The sequence below is a fragment of the Lissotriton helveticus genome, chromosome 1_1 (genome assembly GCF_964261635.1).
Source record: "Lissotriton helveticus chromosome 1_1, aLisHel1.1, whole genome shotgun sequence".
Taxonomy (NCBI): Eukaryota; Metazoa; Chordata; class Amphibia; order Caudata; family Salamandridae; genus Lissotriton; species Lissotriton helveticus.
The window spans coordinates 2,088,759,144-2,088,781,278 of NC_136057.1; the positions used below are offsets into that span (position 1 = coordinate 2,088,759,144).

The 22,135-nt window shown below is 40.6% G+C and overlaps 1 pseudogene; it reads right to left on the bottom strand.

Moving 5' to 3' along the window:
- The window catches only part of LOC144766563 (vitellogenin-A2-like), a 126,151-nt pseudogene that overhangs the window by 90,740 nt on the left and 13,276 nt on the right, over window positions 1-22,135 (bottom strand).

Consider the following 22,135-nt stretch of genomic DNA (forward strand, 5'->3'; position numbering starts at 1 on the left):
TACCTATCCAGGCTACTTTATTGGCCCAGATCGAAATCATGATCAAACTAATAATATCCCCGCTGATGGAAAAAATGAATACCTTAGGGGAAAGGCTCACGGGTGTTGGGGAAGCAATTAAGGCTAACTCTGCATATATAAAAAGTTTGGTAGGTCCCTTCCAACCACAGTTACCAGCCCCCACAGAAGTGCCTAAAAAAACCGCACTAAGTAAAATCCCCCATAAACACTCAGTAACCCCTCATATAACATCTTCAAATACCCTGAAAGCAGCCGCAGTAGCACGGAGTGCCTACCCTAAAGCAGGGCCAAACAAAGATTCTATATCACACAAGGGGACAGCTGCCAATTATGGCAATAACTCACCTAAAACCAATCATTTACATTTGCCACCGGAGGCTGCTCCCTTTGTGTGTGTCCTCTCGGGAGTACCAGAACTTACCAAGGGGAAAAGAGAAAGACAACAGGACCTTAGGAATAAGGTTGTCTTTTGGTTAACTAAAAATAGACCTCTCCCTCCCAACATAGATGGAAGTATACAAAGTGTTAGAAGGATGGGCTGGTTAGGACCTCTGTCAAAAGATATGGCTGGTGAGTTGGTACTGGTAAGATTTAGAAATAAACACGTCGTCCCACATCTTCAATCACGGCAGCCACAAATAGGGGATGGCCCTATATCTATCTGGGGCCTAAGCGATTTCTACCCTAGAATGTCATATGTTCCATTACCAAGTCAAAGACCTGAGAGCAATCGTTTGACGAGCAGAAGTGCCCTCGCTTCGAGTGGTTACATCATCCCCACTTCTAATCATTTTCACTTACTCTCGGGTTTAACCCTGATGGATTAAATTGCATAGACACTGACATTATCAATATGTAGATTCCAACCTGTTATGAACTTCATTTATTCTTTTCGTTTTTATACTGTGTCAATCCATTAGCTTGAATGTTTTGCAGAGTTTGTGACAGGGGAATTGGGCTTTTGTATTTGAAATATATGAAAGCATTGTAATTTTATTTTTATGTAAATGTAATATATTTTAAGCTTTTATGGTTATATTTCTAACCGATTAAAGTATTACTGACTAAAGTGAAAATGTAACAGTTACCAGCTGTCATAGAAAAACTGAATAGGATTGGAAGACATTTGGAAATGAGATTTCTGCTATCTAATTCAAACAGCTGTGAATATGTGAAATATTAATATGGGTGCATGGTTCAAAACTGACAAGGTATTGAAACAATCAAGATCAAAATTAAAACAAATACTTTGATCAAGAGAAGAAAGTTAAGCATCAATGATATTACTTGGAGTTGTCAATAGATATTGCTAAGAACATCTGAGGAGGGAGGTCTCCCCAAAAAGGGGTTGGCAGTGATTTCGTATGTGTTGTGTGATCCTTAAATAAACTACTGGAATAGGAAATACTTGAAGTCTTGAAATAAAAGAACAACAAAGATTTGGAAACCCTGGATCTGTGAATTTATAATATGGACTTTTTACTGGACTTTTGTACTGAACATACATGATTTTCCCTCATTTATCAGAATCTTTCTATATTAAATTTCACTAGAGGGTATTGGTATCGCTTGGAGAGATAGTGTTGGACTAATCTCTGATATCCACACTTATTTGATAGAAGACTTATTACTGGCTGGAGAGAAGTATCATCCACTCACTGTCTTCTATGGGACTTACGCAGCTATGGCATCCGATATTAACTGTCTCATAGATGCAACAATTTCTTATTCCTAACTTTGCTAAAGACTAGGGGGTCATTTACAAGATGCCTGTGCCACTGGAGCATCACTTTTTGTGACACTTCACTGGCGCAGGCCTCTCAATCATATCTTTGAGGCAACAAAAAAGCCACCCTGCGTGGCTTTGCATAGCAGCAGATATAGAGTAAGGCAGTGCAAAGCCTTACTCTGTGTCAAGGAGGCATTCCATGGGCATAATAACGGGTGTTCCCACGCAACACCCATAGACTTTGATGCTGCCCCAGATTTTCAAAATTACGTAAACCTGGAACAGCGCCATCATCTTACGCCTCCCCAGAGCAGGCATAATGAGGAAAAAGGTTTTCATTTTGCCATGTTTTTTTTCTCTTTCCAGGTGCGCTGAATTCTGCAGCACATATAAAATTAGGACAATGCCTCCATGGATTGTTTTTGTGCAGGTGTCCCTTCCTGCACAAAAATACTCCTGGCAACCATGGTGCAAGTGTCCCTGAATTGGTGCTAGGCACAGACTTGTGTGCCGACGCTGGGTGAAAGGACTGCAAAGTGCTCTATATCATAAATGCTGCACATTCCTGTCATTTCCTTTTGACGCCGGGCAGTGCAGCAAAATGGCTTGCTCTGCTGTCCTGCACCAGAAACTCGTAAATGAACCTGTAAATATTATGTCTAACCCTTTGAGTACTTTCCACAAATCACTGGGATAAATTCATGTTTTTCTTACATTCAGTCCCATAATTTTCAGAAACATTCATCCTGGTTGTTAATAGTACTATTTTATCACTTAACTGACTGTTCTATTTCACAATATAAATGATTGTGTATTTTCCTTTTACCTTGGAGAAATATCTGCGTGAACCTGGATATTGGACTCCAGAAGCTGTGCAAGGCTGAAATCCGAAGATGGAGAGGTAGACACCTTCACATCAGCTGCAAAAGAAACAAAGAAATAGCAAAAAGATGATATGGAAACTTCATATAATGGCACCGTTTGTCACAGCAGCAGCAGAATATATACTTAATTCCATGGGCAGACCAACACAGGTGGGAACAATCTGTCGAACCTCAGCTGCCAAAATCAGTTGGGCATATTGCCGAGTAACACCATTAAGAAGTCTGTTCAAAACTGTTGTCACCATACTGTGCCTTGCTGATGGTTCTTTGAGAGCCTGTGGTAAAAAAATGAACCAGAGGGTCACTGAATGTCAGGTACTGCTGCTGTAGAGAGCTTAGAGAATATGAAATAGATCAGTGGTTACAGTAATGGTGGTCTGAATAAATTCCTTGTCAATGTCAACAAAGGCCATCTCCTGACCAAACAGCTTGATGTAAGCTGAGATTAGTGGGGCATCTGCAGGAAGTGCCTTAAAGCCAAGCAACTGGAAAACAGAGCACACAAGTTGTAAGAATTAGGCAACAGCTTTATAAAATAAAAATTATTGGTTCAACTAAGTTCACTAAGTGATAGGAAAAAGCTCCTGTATTGTCACTAAGAGAAAATGGCAGTCTCAAATGGTGCTTTGTCAATGGGGTTTTGAGGATCCCTTCTTATTGCAAGGAGGACTTCCCAAGCGTGTGAGAGAGAGAAAGAGAGTAAACAAGAGAGAGTGAGAGAGAGAAGGAGAGAAGATGCACTCAAAGAATGGATTGCCCCACATACATTTTGTAAAGTGCACTGACCCCCTGTATAATTTATCGCTTATTAGCAGAGGTATGGTGTATTATATTATTGTGGGGATATCTGCAGATTTTTTTTAACTAACCCCTCTTTTACAAGCTTACTAATCAAATGAGCATACAGGCTCCATTTTAGTGCCTCAGTAGATGAATTTTGCCACTATTCAAATGGAACCCTACAAGTATTCAGACCAAATTACATATATGGACGCCTAAAATACCCCCCAAAGTGGTTCTCTAATTGGCTCTGTGCAATTGCTCTATATTTAGTAGCGAGTGGTAAACTTTCCACTGCTGCCAGAGGACTGTTGCACCACCTTTGTGTAAATTGATACAGTGTCATGCACAGCAGAGGCGGTATGATCTTGTAAGTTGGTTTTTGGTTTGCATGGCTCCACTGCATTTACTGATACATGATTTACTGTATCTTCCTCTGCCTCAGTTAAAACTACTGTAATTCAACCATTCTTTAGTTCCTGGTCTAGAAGAGTGGTCTTTGACTATGACACCCTAACCGTATTTACCTCTAGAATATCAGCCTCTCCACCTGTGATGTACCCTCGGGTTTTGGCAAGCAATAAGATGGGGAACATTGTGTTGGCACTGTTCATGATAAAGACATCTGCAGTTGCTCCAGCCATTAGTGCATCTATAAACACAGAAAGAAGAATGTGTTTTTTTGTGACGGTTACATAGATGTTTGATCTTCCTGGCGCCTTGTTGTGTTGTACTCCTACATGCTAATGACAACTCAAGACAAAGCTTAAAATTCTAACTTTCTAATACACTTGCAATTAATGACACCATGTTGTACCACTATGGAAAATGGTGTTGAATATGTCATGTATAAAAGAGTAAGAGATAACCTTTACAGGGTGGGTCTATATTTTCTGTTGTGCAAAGTGAGGACATTTCTAGGTCAATCTTGCCCTTTTGTGTACTCTTCGTTATTGCTTCAGTGAGTCTGGTGAAAGCCAGAGGATGCTTATTTCACTACATTGCACCATCTAAAGATGCTGAACAGCCACATAGATGTATGAGGAATGTGTCCAAATCCATGTGAGTCACATATAAAATTATCAAAATATGTGCATGTAAATAGTCAAGGAAGTACTAAAATTAGAACCGAGGTTATATACATGGTCACACCACTGCCTACTGTAAAAAGCTTAATTCTATTGAATGAATCCCATAATGATAAAGCAACTGTTATGACCGTAGACTTGTATACACAGAGTCTGTGTAAATTCCTATTAAAAACTGCTTGTCACTGTCTAGATGTTTCTTGTACCACCAAAATCATGTTTGGCGCTTACAGGAAATTAGTAGCTCTTGTTTGTGCCTCCATTAGGTGATGTCGCCAACAGTGCAGTTTCACTATTGCAGCTTATAAAACTATGATGAGTATGTAACAGAAAAGGTAAGATGAACTGAATGCTGGTATCTATAATCCGTTAAAATAATACCATTGTAGTTAAAAGATCCACGTGGTAATTCTTTCCTTCATTATCATCTTAATCACTGCATGATAATATTTAGTTTTTTTGAAGAATCATTACCATGATTTGACTTATTGGCTCTTCAAGCGAAGCAGACCACATCAGCATTACATTATTTGCATTATGGGGTGGGGTTTTTGTAGGTAGATATGATTTTCTTGTATAATGTATCCTAATCAATACATTATCTTAAATAATAAAAACAACCTAATAATTCCAATAACATAAAAAATAACATTAATCATTCATCAATCACAATTAAAATCCACGTTCATAATGTTAGGTACATAGCCCCTAAAATGGTTTATTTGAAATGGCCTTTCAAGGCTCAGCTCTACCAATGAAAACAATTTAGCTAAACACACAATGGATTTGTAAGAGCTTCAGGTAAAACAGAACTGCATAGCGTCTTTTAGTGACCTTGAACTCGCTTGTAGAAAAAGTTGATTCAGAAATGTATTTCTAAAGCCCAATACTGAGGGGCCAATGTATAGATGTATAGAATGTTTTCTATTGTATCAGGAAATATGGTCTTGTTTCATGATCCCTTAAATTGCAATACCAGAATTTGAAAAAGCCTGGAATGTAAAAAGACTTTTTTTGCCCATGTATTTAAGTTGGAATCTAAGTACGGTTGCCTATAGTTGATGGAGGTTGTGAATGTATAATGTTATTATAGCATGTAAGTCACTTTCATATGACACTACTTTCTTCTTCTTTTTGATTGGTAGTTTATGGGTCATCTGAGGAACTGCAGCTGAGAATTTGTTTGTGAGAAGCTGTTTAAATTTGAACTCCAAAACCATTGCAATCAGTTGGTCTCCAGAGTATAGTTCCAGATCTTCTATAATTAATCCCTTTAAATTGTGCAAATATGCATGTTGTCAGTCACAAAAATAATTAACTAAGTTTACGTTGTTAAATATACTAAACTGAGTTAGAAACATTCTTATCTGATTATAGCTGTCGAAGTCCATAAGTTACAAAATGTTCATCAAATTTGAAGAAAAGCAATATTTAAAGCATCCATGGTTTGTTTGTTCAAACTTTAGCCACGTATAAAATGATGGGATACATTTTTGCTGCTAACATTGTTAACATCGTTTGCTACATATTTTGCATTTCTCCACTATCCGTTTGACCCATCAAGGCACAGCAAGCTGTCTTGCGGCATCATCCTGCATCAAATAATGATAAATCTAGGCCACACTGTGAAAGGTAAGACACACTTTTGTATAAGTTTACTATTTTTTGCCATTCATAAACTATAAGTTTAATTTTACTAATAGTAATTGTATGAGTGCTGAGACTCCTCAGTCACAGCAGACAACTCTTCACATAAAAGATAGGACAGACCTTTCTTTTTAGGTGCAGTGTATCTGCCATGAGTGTCGAGTCTCCGCAGCCGTAAAATGACTATTAGTAAAACTAAACTTGCAGTTTGTGAACACCAAAAAATAGTGAAGTTAGACAAAAGTGTAAGCCTACCCTACAGGCTCATCCTGTACCTTCCCGAACGGTCACACATCACCCTCACCTCTGAAACCTCCACTGGCTCATCCAGAAGAGATGCCAGTTCACAATCCTCATACATGCCGACAAAGCCCTCCATGATTGAGCTCCATCCTACATCAATCATCATCTGAAATTACATCAACCCTCCTGATACCTGCGCTCTTCCTCACTTGCCCTCGCACACTCCCCCTGCATCTGTCGCAACTGTAGTGAGGGACACTCCTTCCACATTGCCCCCAAGACCTGGCTTGACCTTCCCCTCCACCTCAGGACAGCACTTTCCTTGCTGGACTTCAGAAAGAGACTCAAGACCGGGCTTTTCGGCAGAGGCACAGCATCCTCAGCACCCAGATACCCTAGGGGTGCATTGCTGAGCTATACAAATACTGATTAATTGATTGACCATTATAAATGATGCCCTTGATTTGAGAGTTGGTTAGTTGTCTTCCAGGCTCTAAATGAGACCCTAAGTAATCAGTAAATGCCTGGTTTTATTCCACAATATATCTGTGCTGGTTTATGGAAGCTAGTAATGAAGGATACTAATACCATTTCAAGAAGTAGTTGAACCTCAACCTCATAATAACTAGATAGAATATACAAGCCAACTGTTTGACAGCATATAAGGTAGTTTGTTTGTGTCTGTTAAAACCATTGGTTAATTTACCTAATTTTAATGCAAAGCAATACAGCAACCAAAGTTACTAAGCTGCATTGTGTCATAAGGAGAGAAGAAAACACCACCATATCTACTAAGATGTGGCACTGCTTTTCTCTTCTCTGTTGCAGGCATTCCTTTAGCTACATTGCACAAATGCACCCTCCCTTGCACCATAGTGAAGGGATATGTGCATGATGACAAGCATAGGTTTGTACTGAAAGAGGAACCCTTACAGTTCAAATTACTTTGACATGCTTTAATACTTTCTCCACTGTATATATGTGCTTAAAAGTGCAGCGCCCACACAAAACCTGAATAGCGTTGAGATGATAACATTTTTCACAAACCTTAGGCTTCCATCGAGGAAGCATACATTTTTGGCAGAAATCCCTGACTACTATTTTTCAGTTAATATGGCTTTCCATAAAAACTCCCATGTACCACCCGTAGAACATCCCTAGACTCAAAACAGTGCAGAGTATTGCATAGCAGTGCATAACTGTGCATTGAATTAGGCAACTTCCTAATGCAAAACAGAATTTGGGTGCAAAACAAAATTCCTATACAAAACTTTGCACTGGTTGTGCCTCACTTTTGTGATGCAACCCTTGCCCAAAGTATTAGTACATTTCTGTGATGATGTTTGGGACAGTGGCTAAACTCAAGCTTGATTCTCTTGTAAATTATTCCACCAAACATCCTCTGCTAATTAATGTAACATACCATAATGTTAGTGATTTGGCCGGTCCTGAAATGTATCAAAACATAATGTTAGCACTGTGTTTGACCCCTATAAAATCAGAGTTGGCTCCTTGATCACATCTGTGGAATAAGCATGACCATATTCACACTATAATCCCGTCTTTAATGTAGTCATCCAGTATATCAAATGCCATATTAACAATGTACACAACGCTTTTTAAGTCTTCGTGGATTTAAAAGGGGCTGATGCTCTGCTCCTCCTTCATATGTTTTTCTAACGTAAAATTGTTCATCACTTTATTTACAGAACCAAAATTTGGCTGGCAACTTCATGAACACCCCAGAACGCTTTGAGTCAATAATGTGACTTGATGCATCTGGTTTACTTACATGCACTCTGATATCCAGATCCGATTCAAATGGAGCCTGCTGGCTATGCTTATGAAGACAGAAAAACCCTAACACTGTATTACATTGTTGTATCAAGCAAGGAATGAAGGTTTGGAGCTCCTCCATAATTGTAGGACGACTTCTGTCTGTAAACATATGACAGCCTTCTGAAAGCTAGCAGAAAGAATGTTGTGACAATCAGAGGTTATGTGTCTTCCCTAAGATACATATTACACAATATTTGTAGGTGTTCTTTTGCACTCTGATAAAATGTTTTTTATTAATGGAACTACTTGAAAAAATATCGCAGCTTTGGAAATGTTTACGGAAAGCAACCAAAACACCTTAAAATGTGCTCAAGTACCCTTTAAGGACTTACGTTGGAAGGAACCCATGTGTAACGCTTTGCTGTATCGATAGCTCCTTCTGTCGAGCGCTGGGTTTAATATCTTTACAGCAACACTGGAAGCAGCAGCCCTGAAGAAAATGATGTTACCTGTCATCATTGAGATCTTGTTACAAGTATGATCATATGATTATAAGTCTACGTTCATTTTAGTACCTTGTACTTTGACACTTAAACTTGATGGAGCGATGGGACTCGGTTTCTGAACAAAACCTTCAGTTATGAATAAACGAAGCTCGCAAGTTGCAGGTTCACTTTGCTCTCCTTCGATGCTATGTTGGCGATGGTTGTCACTAAGGTTTCAAACAGAACCATGGCAGCCATCATCCTGACTTCAGTACGAACCTGGCGGTCCATGAACATCTGGAGCAGAATCTCCTGAACCTACAGAGAGAAAAAAACATATATCTATTGTACTGTATGAACTCTGCAAGTTACAGCAGTAGTATCAGGTGCTGGAAATGTATCTTTGCATATGGTAATGTATTTGCATTGATAAAAAGCTTGATTAACAGAAGATGTTGCATTGTATGTAGTTTCTAAAGTAGTACCTGCATACCTAGTTATTTCTTCTGTTGCCTAAAGTTCAGATCACTTTCAGGAAGTGCAGTAATAATTGAGATTGCTGATTTGCAGAAAACAGTAGGGCTCCAATATCTGGATTAACTGCTAGCCAGATTCTTTAAGATTTTGTAGCAACTTACTATTTTATTACTTACTACTGACCACTGGAATTAGGGAGTAAAGCAGGAGTACTGCACAAGAAAGGCATACTTAGTCATAGCAAAATCTTTGCAACTGGACCCTATGCAGTTTTGCAAACTACATCTAAATACTCAAGCCTTCTGAGTGTTTGCTAAAATCCAATAGAATTAGTTGCCTTCTAAATGTACTGCATAAACACAGAACATGGTGATTTAAATGTGGCATGTCACACCTCTATAGTTTGCTCAAAGTCCTTAAGCACTCTGCTACACATTGTGGGCTCAATCACCAAACATTTTGCTAGCACTAACTCCTGGATTCCAGGGGCAAGCTGCCAGGAGTAAAACAAGAGTACTCCTGGCTCCTCTTCAGATATCTGAGCAACCCTGGAGTATTATAATAGCAGGTTACAACTACTCATATGTTAATCTTTGTGCATCTGGCCCTCAGTTTCCAAGATGTGCCATGGATGGGCATGCTAGACTATCAGTGACCAAGAAAAATTGTTCCCTTTACATAGTCTCCAACCAATAGAGCAATGATTTGCAAAGAGCCCATATGTAGATTCTTCAATGTGTCTCAACCTATCATATGGTAGCTATGACGTTTAAAAAAAAGTCTTAAAATATATTTTTAAATTACTATTCTACATTATCTTGATGTCTAGCTTATATTGGTCTTGTTCGCAAAGCTAATCAGAATACGGACATACTTCTGTATGCAATGCTCTCAGTGGATTAAAAATGCTGTTTCCACACATGCAGGGCTAATCTCTGTATGGAGCAGTCATGACATTTCTGTGCATTATTAAGTATAAATGAAAAGCAATTGCAATAGCAGAGTGCGCGTGTAGGCTGTCTGTACATTGTAGTGTGAGATTAACACTAACAAAGCTGTAACTGTGACCATGCACATATATTTTCAATGCCTTTAGCACAATTCTATGCACAACCATACCTTAACTGTCATGAACTAGCCTTAGATGTATAGAAAGTGCTTGGTATACCACCATCTCACCCGTGGGTATTTTGGAAGTGAAGGCTTCTCACCAGAAAAGTTTGTTTATAAAGAAAAAGGGGAGCAGTCTTTCTTTGTGACATTTTCAAAATTCCTACCCTATTTTGAAGATGTTTTGAAATGCAGATAAGGATAAACAGGTGCATTCCAGAAATGTTTTACAATCGTAGATGAACGATGGACACACTCACTCATATGTGTTGCCTTTTGTACTTCTTCTTAAGGCCCGACACAGCTTTTGAGGGGTTCTTCTCAGAGTTGTTGTCAATTTCAAAATATAGTAAAACAACACCTAAACGTGGATGTAAACCTACGTTTGCAGAGTTACTCCTTTTTTCAAAAATACACAGGTATGATGGATATTTGGTCAAATAGTATGAGTTTGTAAAAATTATTATTGTCATGTTATATACCTATGGGGTTATTAACTAGAAAGGCCACATGCATTTTGAGATTATAGGTTCACGTGCAGCCAGGTCACAAGGAAGTTAAAGACTTTGTAGTGTGATCTACAAGGCATGAATACTCTAAGACCATGGCTTTGGATGCGAGAAATGTTATTTGTGGTAAATTGAATGATGAGTTGAAACTTGTTTTAATTTGAGCAACGGTCGCAATGAAATTGTTTTCAGTGGCACTCTGTCATTTTGATTTGACTAAAAGATATGTTTAGTGGAACAGAATGTATATTAAATAAAAAGATGGTTATGTATTTATATGTTTGTATTACAGATACCCCTGATGAATGATATTCGTATAGGGAAGACAACTTGGTTCTAGAGGACAGCACTTCCAGACTGAGTCACAATCTTATTAGCCAATATTGCTCACCTCAAATGGTCTGCTGCCAGTAGATCATAAAATAAATACAACAATTTGTGGATGAAAGGCAACATAAGATGGACAAATCACATGTACATATTCAAATTGACAAAATTCTTCTTGTGTCGGTACCTTTCTTTTATTTTGATGTATTTTTTTGTCCAGACAACGGGCTTCTTCAGGGCTGTAATGGCATACAATTTTATGGGTATACATCAGTATGTTTAAAAAAAAAAAAGACTGAAAAGAAGTCTAGAGATATTAGATTTTGACCGTTAAGAGGGAGAGACAAGGAAGAGAAAATGTAAGAAACGAAAAATGCTAGTGCATTTCGGTTTGAAGGGAGTTCAGAATGTGAAAGAATAAGTGACCGAAGTTGTGGAGGGGGGAGGGCTACATGACTCAACGCGGCGGCCTTAGAATCTGGCAGACGGACGTGTTGATTGAAAGGAGAAACTGTCAGTGAATTTAAAACATAGCTAGGATCCCCAAAGATAGTGAAGATAAATTGGACACAACCGTGCATAGCTAAGTTAGGTGAGCACCTGAAACCAAAAAACTGAAAGTGAGCAACACACATCTATACGCCAAGTGCTAGTGGAAACCGTGGGTGATTCAGTGATGAAGCCTGATCGAAAGGTCAGCGCTGTGAAACTCATGCCAAACTACCCAGCTAGTAAATGCCAGAGTAGCTTACCAAAAATTTGGTGGATTATGCGGTAGTATCTTAGAATAATTCTGCGGGGTGCGTCAATGGTCAGATCTGAAAAAATATATTGTTGATCAGGTAAACTGCAAAAAGGAAGAAGTGGGAAAAAAAAGAAGAATTGACCCTAGTAGAAGAGAAGACATACCTGGTCCGGAGTAGAGAATGTCCCGGGTGAGGGAAAACTCGACGAGGAAATCAAAAGGACCTGAAATAGAGCGGGGGATGTGTAAGTATCCTATTAGTTAAAGACAGAGTTAAAGCAAGCAGAAGGACGAAGTGATATTACCTCAACTCATATTGTCAAGGTCAAGCTCCAAAATGTCGGCAAACGGATAGTAACTGGCTCAAAAAACAGGAGGTATGGTAAAGGTGTTATAAGTCTAGTAAACAGTGTCATAAACGAAAAGTTATGTGTGCTTCAATGGTAAATCAAAAATGATTGCCCAATCTATCTAAGGCAGAACGCAAAGGTAACCCTAAAGCTGCACAAGGTAAAAGCTGCGCGTTCTCTAGGGAAAGGTTACAGTAAAGCAATCAGGTGTGATCAATTTCCAGAGTTGTGAGCGCGGGAGTATACCAAAACTGAGAGTTGTTCCCAGATTAAAGAGAGGGGGGGGGGGGATTGGGTCTGAGCAATCAGATCAGGCGCGATAAGTTAAATAGGCAACATGAAGGTGCGGCAACCGTGTTGGCACCCTAGGCTAGCAAAATACTCTTAAAATGTGGCGTCCATGAGGTCACGCTAATAAAAGCAGGCCAGTCACGCTGTCCGAGTAAGAGCCATATATTACTGTGAAAGGCTAGCAAAACACGCTTCAAATGCGACGTCCATGGGGTCAGGCTAATAACGACAGGCGAGTCACGCTGTCCAAGTAAAATTTGAAGCCACATATTACTGCAATAAGTGCAGAGATAAAGTGCGACATCCATGATGGCACGCTAGACTAACAATTTACTTAACAAAATGTGGCGCCCAAGAAGTCACGCCAAACAAACCTGCGAGTCACGCTGTCCTTGTACGAGGTTGGGAGCCGTGTCCGGTGTACTTCAAGCTGCCAGAGTAGCTGGGGCGATGTACAACTGGAGGCTCAGGGAGTGTGGAAGATATTCCGTCATTGGCCAGGAAGTGAGAGGAAAAGCTTCCGGTAGGATGGAAAGCTTACTACTCTACAAAAAACTCACTTCCGGTTTGGTGGACAAAAAAAGCTAGAACGTTAACAGTGTCATGCACGAGTGTGGGACACAATATTTGCCTGTAATAAAGTGCGGCCATTAGAATAATGGATGTGAAACGTCCATCGATGGCTTGGAGGTCAGAAGTTGTCGTGTGTTACATATTCGAAGTAAGAGGTGGTCAAGGAGAGCTAGAAACAGCGTTTAACTTACTTCCGGGTGAGGGAAAAAGAGGCTGGGGCGTCCCCATTGTGCTCACTCACGGTGGAATGAAAAGAAGACTGAAGCGTCACAAAGGATAAGGCACATTCGATAAAGCGAACCCAATCACCTGTGACAAAATGACGCCCAATAGAGCAAAAACCGTGTCACAAACAAATACAGAAATTAGCGAAGGAGGATGATGTGAAAATTATATGACAGTGCAATGTAATCACGAGGAGCCAGTAATGAATGTGTCATGCACCCAAGTGCGGGTTTCCGAATTTTACATATCAGTGATCACTGTGTTTTGAGAAAGAAAAAAAGCAGCCAAGTTCAACGAGAAAAAGAAAAATAGTGTGCCCGCTAAGTTCTCGGCGGGTGTTAAGTAAGGTATAGATGAGATCTGTAACAGCCATAGCTAGGAGAGATATAGAAAAAGAAGAACTTAGATCTGGCAATAAGGTTACAGTGCCCGATTAGTTTGTAGTGTGAGTGCTTATCTCAGTTTTAAAGAGCTTAGATCTGTCAATATGGTGACAGTGCCAGATTTGTATGATGAAGCATGAACAATGGCAATTGAGTTACAGTGCCAAATCATAGTTAGTTTGTAATAAGATGGCAACATTATATACATTTGCATAAACGTGTTTGAGAGTTTCTTATGAGCATTTCATAATGGTCAGGAACAATTCGATATTTCTACAAGATGAGAAATGGAAAGGGGAACATATGTCAATAATGGCAATTGAGTTACAGTGCCATAGACTTACCAGTAGGTGATAGAAGGTAACTTACTGTAAACATATAGAAAACATGTATGAAGGTGAATTATAAACATTACAGCATGGTCAGAAGCAACTGGACATTTACATGAGCAGAAATGGAAAGTGGAACAGTAATATAATCACAAAGCTTCATATGTTAGTTGAGTGTTATCTATGTCAATTCAAATCCTGTCCACCTGGATGTGATGTACTAAGTGGTATGCATGATAAGAAATATCATCAGTTTAGAAGATACTTTCAGACCGGGCCCCAAAACAGACGGAGGGTGGGATATAGAGAAAGAAGTGCATCTCCCTATCTGAGTTACGCCCTGCGCTTGAGGAACGCAGAGTACAGATCCATCTTGCTTCAAGCCTAAGTGCCAATGCCCTGTCACCACCTCTCTGGTTAGGCCCAACACTGTCTATGCCATGGAATGGGAAGCGCACTCTATCTATGCCCCTCTTACATTCGTGTGACACCAGGGCATAGGTTGTGTTTTTGTTCAGTGCTGCTCTGTGGTGTTCTTGGATGCGTATCTTGAGTTGCCTAGTGGTGCTTCCCACATAGATCTTACCACAGCCACATATAATGACATAAACTACAAAACAGGTAAGACAGTTTATGCATTGTCTGATACTGTGTTCTGTGTTGGTATTGTATTTGAATTTCACAGTCTTGTTGCAGCCTAGTTGGCAGATATTGCAGCCACTACAGGTGTAGAAGTCATTAGGTTTGGTCAGCCAATTTTTGTGTTGCTGTTGGGGGACCCTTGGTAAGGCGTAGCTCGGGCAGAGAACATCCCTTGTTGTCTTACATCTTTTGAAGGTCATTGATGGTCTATCAGTGATGGCTAGACCCACCCCTGGCACTCCCTTTAGTAGTGCCCAGTGTTTACCAAGTGCTTTGTACACTTCGTGGTTCAGGGAGCAGTAGGTAGTGACAAAGGAGAGTCTCTGTGCTTCACTAAACCTTTTCTTTTGTCTGCTTATCAAGGTGCTTTCCCTTTTGATAGTCAGGACCCTGCTGTTGGCTTTTCTGAGTGTGTCAGAATCGTAACCCCTTTTTCTCAAACGATCAGTAGCCAACCCAGACTGTAGGGTGAAGTTAGACTCCTCACTACAGTTCCTGCGGATTCGCAGAAGCTCACCAAAGGGGATTACTTTTTTGGTTGATGGTGGTTGTGAGCTGTTGTAGTGTAAAATGCTGTTACCCGATGTTTCCTTCCTGTGTAGCGTGCTGTGTATTGTCTTCCCCTGTACATATAGTTCCAGGTCCAGGAAGTGTATTCTGCTCTGTGACATTTCCAACGTGAATGTAACATTGAGGGTGTTAGTGTTGAGATACTTAAAGTAGTCTTGTAGTTCAACCCTAGAGCCCGTCCAGATGATGATAATGTCATCATTATAGCGACCCCAGTAATGGACATGTCTTGTCCATTCTGCGGCTGCTCTGGACCACGCATGGATTCACTCCACCCACCCCATAAAGAGGTTATCGTATGAAGGAGCAAATTTTGAACCCATGGTGGTCCCCTGTTCCTGTTTGTACCGAGTGGTGTTAAGAAATTGTTGTCTAGAATAAGGTCTATCATTTCTAGTAGCATCAGGGTATGGTCGTGCAGGCTAGCTTGTCTTGTAGACAGGTAGGATTCCACCGCCTGTTCCCCAAAGTCTCTTTTGATGCAAGTATATAAGGATTCAACATCCAAGGTGGAAGACCACATTCTCTCATACCAGTCTAGATCACTTAGTTTGTTCAATACGTCTGTGCTGTCTCTGATGTATGATGAAAACAAAAAGACGGGGGAGGTCCCCTAACTGATCCAAAGAGGGACTAGGGGGAAATGTACAGAAAAATAAAGAGTCCCTAGTAGAAGGAAGCTAATATCCTCAAGCTAACAATAACTATAAAATTATAAGTGAAGAGATACTAGTGTCACAATATTCAATATACCACTGTGCAAAAAACAATATAATACAAAAAGGAGAAAAAATGTATCGCTTATCGTGTTAAAATATATTCTTCATTTTATTCAATACAGTATACATCAATATTCATGTCTCCCAATTAATCACACACAATGAATAAAAGTTACAAATTTAAAATCACATGATAAAACACATTTCTTGTGACGTTACAATATTCGAGAAGTGGTTGTCGACGCAGCGTTTCGGTTTCTAGGAATAAAACACCTTCTTCAGGACAAATTCTCAAAAAGAACAATTTTAAAGACAATCTCGATTTTGTTTCAGATATTTAGGTCGTCAGAACATAACTGAAAATATATTGATTCTGCTAGTCACAACTGGTTGTTTATCCTCAGATTGTGACTGTGTGTCCTTTTCACGTACAGTGGAGCCACTGATATTGATTAAGGGATTCAGAGTTGAGTCATTTTAAAATCTGACAATGATTTCTATAGCCGCAGCCTCAATTTGGACTGTGCTTATATGAACGGCACATAGTACGTGGGTTGTCCTCCCGTATTCTGATGAATTATATTTATTCAATCATGGATAAAAAATCCGGCCTCCCTGCTCCATCTGTCGTTAGCTGTCTCTTGCGGTCTTTTGAAAAGACCGCAAGAGACAGTCCTCTAGAACCCAGCTGCCTGCCCTATACGAATATTGTTTATTTCGGGTCGACTAGCACACTAGACTCACGTAGACTTGACTTTACACAATGAATTTTGATGATGGGAGAGAAGAGCTCGCAAAAGACTTGTTCAAACCAAATAGCGAGATGACACAAGCGGTCTCCAGTGGGGTAATTAAGACTGAAGGCCTAAAAGTAAAATTCCAAAAGCTAGAAAGGCTCAAAAAGAATGAGCTATCCAAGTGGTGGGACGGGGTCACCCTTAAAAGATACCTCGATAACAAAAAAGTTCCCAGGGGGCTGAGGATATTAACATTCCCCAATTTCAATGGTCTTGACCCGGATCTCCTATCAGAATGGGAGGATAATCTCCACAACTCATCATTCACCATGATGAAAATTCTAATAGCCCATGCTGACAGAAAATGTACCAAGTTACAGGCAGAAATTAAGGTTCTTGAGAAGAAAATCAAACTCTTAAACCTACCAGAAGTGATAGCCAAGAATTATGCTATACTCAAAGACCAGATCGCGAACCACCAGACAGTGGTCAAGAATAGGAAAATGCATAAAATTATGCGTGACGATCGAGACTACGATCATGGCCGCATCTTTACTTTTGCAGCCAAGTTTGACAATATTCAGGTACCTAGTACTGTCACCCCTAGCCCCTCCAATGCAGGGTCCATCTCCAGCATTAGTGCCAGCTCTGATGCATCATCTATTGATGAGGCCAACAGAGAAGGTCTCACAAAACCAGGGGCACAGGGTGCGTCCTCTTCGTCTTTTTAGAGGAGGTACGCAGATTCAGAATTGGAAACAGAAAACAGAGAGACAAACCAGGAGAGGGGGAGGAGAAAAACCCATGAAAAAGGCGCGGGTATTGACAAGATACCAGAAGATCTAGACGATGAAACTCCCGTAACACAAGTTGTAAACACAGCTAGCAGACCTTTGTCTAATGATGTTGTAGAAAATATGGTGGTGAATCTGTCTACTTATCCTCTTAATGTACATGAAGTTAATGTATTAAATAAAGGGCTTGGATACTGTCCAGTGTCACGGGGCGTTTTTAGCGATCTGCATGTGAACCTGTTTACATTTGTGAGACGTGCCAAACTTTAATGTCATTTTGCCTTGAGCAGTTAGGAGCAATCTAGACCTGTGGTTAATATAACTGCGACTAGTGTTGATATGTCACATGTAAAGAATGTCTCCTTACTTCTTTCACTTGACAGCGATAATGAGTCTTCGTATGATCATGTCCTAGAAAGCATGAACATTGTTCAAGACTACACGCGTGACAGTGCTCTCCACAATAAAACTAATTTCACACCCCAAGGTGCACATCTGAATAGTTTAGATGTCTTTTACAAATTGGTGACAGAAGAATTGCATCACATGGAAGACAGACATTCCAATCAGTCTAGGAGATACACCAGGAATAATCTCACTTGTAAGGGCAGCAATACAGAGCCTCCGTTCCAATGGTGACACCATAATTAGGGAAGCGGACAAGGGTGGCAACGTGGTCGTAATGAATAGGAGTGACTATGAAGGAGAGGTTATACGACAACTAAACAACACTGCACATTACACCAAACTGGGTCACAATCCCTATAAATTGACCACCATGAAGATCAACACTAGGCTGAGCCATTGGAAGGTGATTGGTCTGCTTTCAGACACTGAACACAAGTTTCTCACAATCAGCAGCCCCAGATATCCATGCATCTACCTCCTCCCAAAAATACACAAAAACTTGCCCTACCCACCAGGCCGGCCAATTATTTCGGGGATTGGTTCAATAACAGAGGCCTTGTTCAAGTTTGTAGACACCTTTCTGCAACCAGTAGTTGTAAATTTGCCATCATACATCAGAGACAGCACAGACTTATTGAACAACTAAGTGATCTAGACTGGGATGAGAGAATGTGGTTTGCCACCTTGGATGTTGAATCCTTATATACTTGCATCGGAAGAGACTTTGTGGAACAGGCAGTGGAATCCAACCTGTCTACAAGACAAGCTAGCCTGCACGACCATAACCTGATGCTACTAGAAATGATATACCTTATTCTAGACAACAATTTCTTCATGTTTAACACCACCTGGTACAAACAGGAACAGGGGACCGCTATGGGTTCAAAATGTGCACCTTCATTCGCTAACCTCTTTATGGGGTGGGTGGAGGGAATCCATGCGTGGTCCAGAGCAGCCGCAAAATGGACAAGACATGTTCAATTCTGGGGTCGCTATATTGACGACATTATCATCATCCGGATGGGATCTGGGGTTGAACTACAAGACTACTTTAAGTATCTCAACACTAACACCCTCAATGTCACATTCACGTTGGAAATGTCGCAGAGCAGAATACACTTCCAAAGCCAACAGGAGGGTCCTGACTATCAAAAGGGAAGACACCTTGATAAGCAGACAAAAGAAAAGGGATAGTGAAGCGCAGAGACTCCCCTTTGTCACTACCTACTGCTCCCTGAACCACGAGGTGTACAAAGCACTTGGTAAACTCTGGGCACTACTAAAGGGAGTGCCGGGGTGGGTCTAGCCATCACTGATAGACCATCAATGACCTTCAAAAGATGTAAGACAACAAGGGATGTTCTCTGCCCGAGCTACACCTTACCAAGGGTCCCCCAACAGCAACACAAAAAATGGCTGACCAAACCTAATGGCTTCTACACCTGTAGTGGCTGCAATATCTGCCAACTAGGCTGCAACAAGACTGTGAAATGTAAATACAATACCAACACAGAACACAGTATCAGACAATTCATCAACTGTCTTACCTGTTTTGTAGTTTTTGTCATTATATGTGGCTGTGGTAAGATCTATGTGGGAAGCACCACTAGGCAACTCAAGATACGCATCCAGGAACACCACAGAGCAGCACTGAACAAAGACACATCCTATGCCCTGGTGTCACATGAATGTAAGAGGGGCATAGATAGAGCGCGCTTCCGATTCCATGGCATAGACAGTGTTGGGCCTAACCAGAGAGGTGGTGACAGGGCATTGGCACTTAGGCAATTTGAAGCCAGATGGATCTGTACTCTGCGTTCTTCGAGCGCAGGGCTTAACTCAGATAATGAGATGCACTTCTTTCTCTAAATCCCACCCTCCGTCTGTTCTGTTGCCCTGTCTGAATGCAGCAACACCATGTGTCTTCAAAACTGATGATATTTCTTATCATGCATACCACTTAGTACATCACATCCAGGTGGACAGGATTTGAATTGACATAGATAACACTCAACTAACATATGAAGCTTTGTGATTATATTACTGTTCCACTTTCCATTTCTGCTCATGTAAACGCCCAGTTGCTTCTGATCATGCTGTAATGTTTATAATTCACCTTCATACATGTTTTCTATATGTTTACAGTAAGTTACCGTCCATCACCTACTGGTAAGTCAATGGCACTGTAAATCAATTGCCATTATTGGCATATGTCACCCTTTCCATTTCTCATCTTGTAGAAACATCGAATTGTTCCTGACCATCATGTAATGCTCATAAGTAACTCTCAAACACGTTTATGCAAATGTATATAATGTTGCCATCTTATTACAAGCTAACTATGATTTGGCACTGCAACTCAATTGCCATTGTTCATGCTTCACTATACAAATCTGGCACTGTCACCATATTGCCAGATCTAAGCTCTTTAAAACTGAGATAAGCACTCACACTAGAAACTAATCTGGCACTGACACCTTATTGCCAGATCTAAGTTCTTCTTGTTCTATATCTCTCCTAGCTATGGCTATTACAGATCTCATCTATACCTTCCTTAACACCCGCCGAGAACTTAGCGGGCACACTATTTTTCTTTTTCTCGTTGAACTTGGCTGCCTTTTTTCTTTCTCAAAATACAGTGATCACTGATATCTAAAAATTCGGAAACCCAATGACACATTCATTACTGGCTCCTCGTGATTACATTGCACTGTCATATCATTTTCAGATCATCCTCATTCGCTAATTTCTGTATTTGTTTGTGACACGATTTTTGCTCTATTGGGCGTCATTGTGTCACAGGTGATTGGGTTCGCTTTATCGACTGTGCCTTATACTATGCGACGCTTCAGTCTTCTTTTCATTCTACCTTGAGTGAGCACAATGGGGACACCCCAGCCTCTTTCTTCCTCACCCGGAAGTCAGTCAAACGCTGTTTCTAGCTTTCCTTGACCAGATTTTACTTCAAATATGTAACACAGGACAACTTCTGACCTCCAAGCTTCATCGATGCATGTTTCGCATCCATTATTCTGATGGCTGCACTTTATTTCAGGTGAAAATGTGTCCCATACTCATGCATGACACTGTTAACGTTCTTGTTTTATTTGTCCATCAAACCGAAAGTGAGTTTTTTGTAGAGTAGTAAGCTTTCCGTCCTACCGGAAGCTTTTCCTATCACTTCCAAGCCAATGACGGAATATCTTCCACACTCCCTGAGCCTCCAGATGTACATCGCCCCAGCTACTCTGGCAGTTTGAAGTACACTGGACACGGCTCCCAACCTCCTACAAGGACAGCGCGATTCGCAGGTATGTTTGGCGTGACTTCTTGGGTACCGCATTTTGTTAAGTGAACTGTTAGTCTAGCGTGCCATCATGAACGCCGCACTTTGTCTCTGCACTTATTGCAGTAATATGTGGCTTCAAATTTGACTTGGACAGCGTGACTCGCCTGTCGTTATTAGCCTGACCCCATGGACGCCGCATTTGAAGCGTGTTTTGCTAGCCTTTCACAGTAATATGTGGGTTTTACTCGGACAGCGTGACTGGCCTGTTTTTATTAGCGTGACCTCATGGACGCCGCATTTTAAGAGTATTTTGCTAGCCTAGGGTGCCATCACGGTTGCCGCACCTTCATGTTGCCTTCTTCATAGCAACATGCGGCTTTAACTTATCGCGCCTGATCTGATTGCTCAGACCCAATCACCCCCCCCCCCCCTCCCTCTCTTTAATCTGGGAACAACTCTCAGTTTTGGTATATTCCTGCGCCCACAACTATGGAAATCGGTCACACCTGATTGCGCTACTGTAATCTTTCCCTAAAGAACGTGCAGCTTTTACCTTGTGCAGCTCTAGGGTTACCTTTGCGTTCTGCCTTAGATAGATTGGGCGATCATTTTTGATTTACCATTTAAGCACACATAACTTTTCCTTTATGACACTCTTTACTAGACTCATAACACCTTTACCATACCTCCTCTTTTTTGAGCCAGTTACTATCCGTTTACCCACGTTTTGGAGCTTGACCTTGCCAATATGAGTTGAGGTAATATCACTTCGTCCTTCTGCTTGCTTTAACTCTGTCTTTAACTAATAGGATACTTACACATCACCCGCTCTATTTCAGGTCCTTTTGCTTTCCTCGTTGAGTTTTCCCTCACCCGGGACATTCTCTACTCCGGACCAGGTATGTCTTCTCTTCTACTACGGTCAATTCTTCTTCTTTTTTTTCCACTTCTTCTTTTTTGCCGTTTACCCGATCAACAATATTTTTTTTCAGATCTGACCA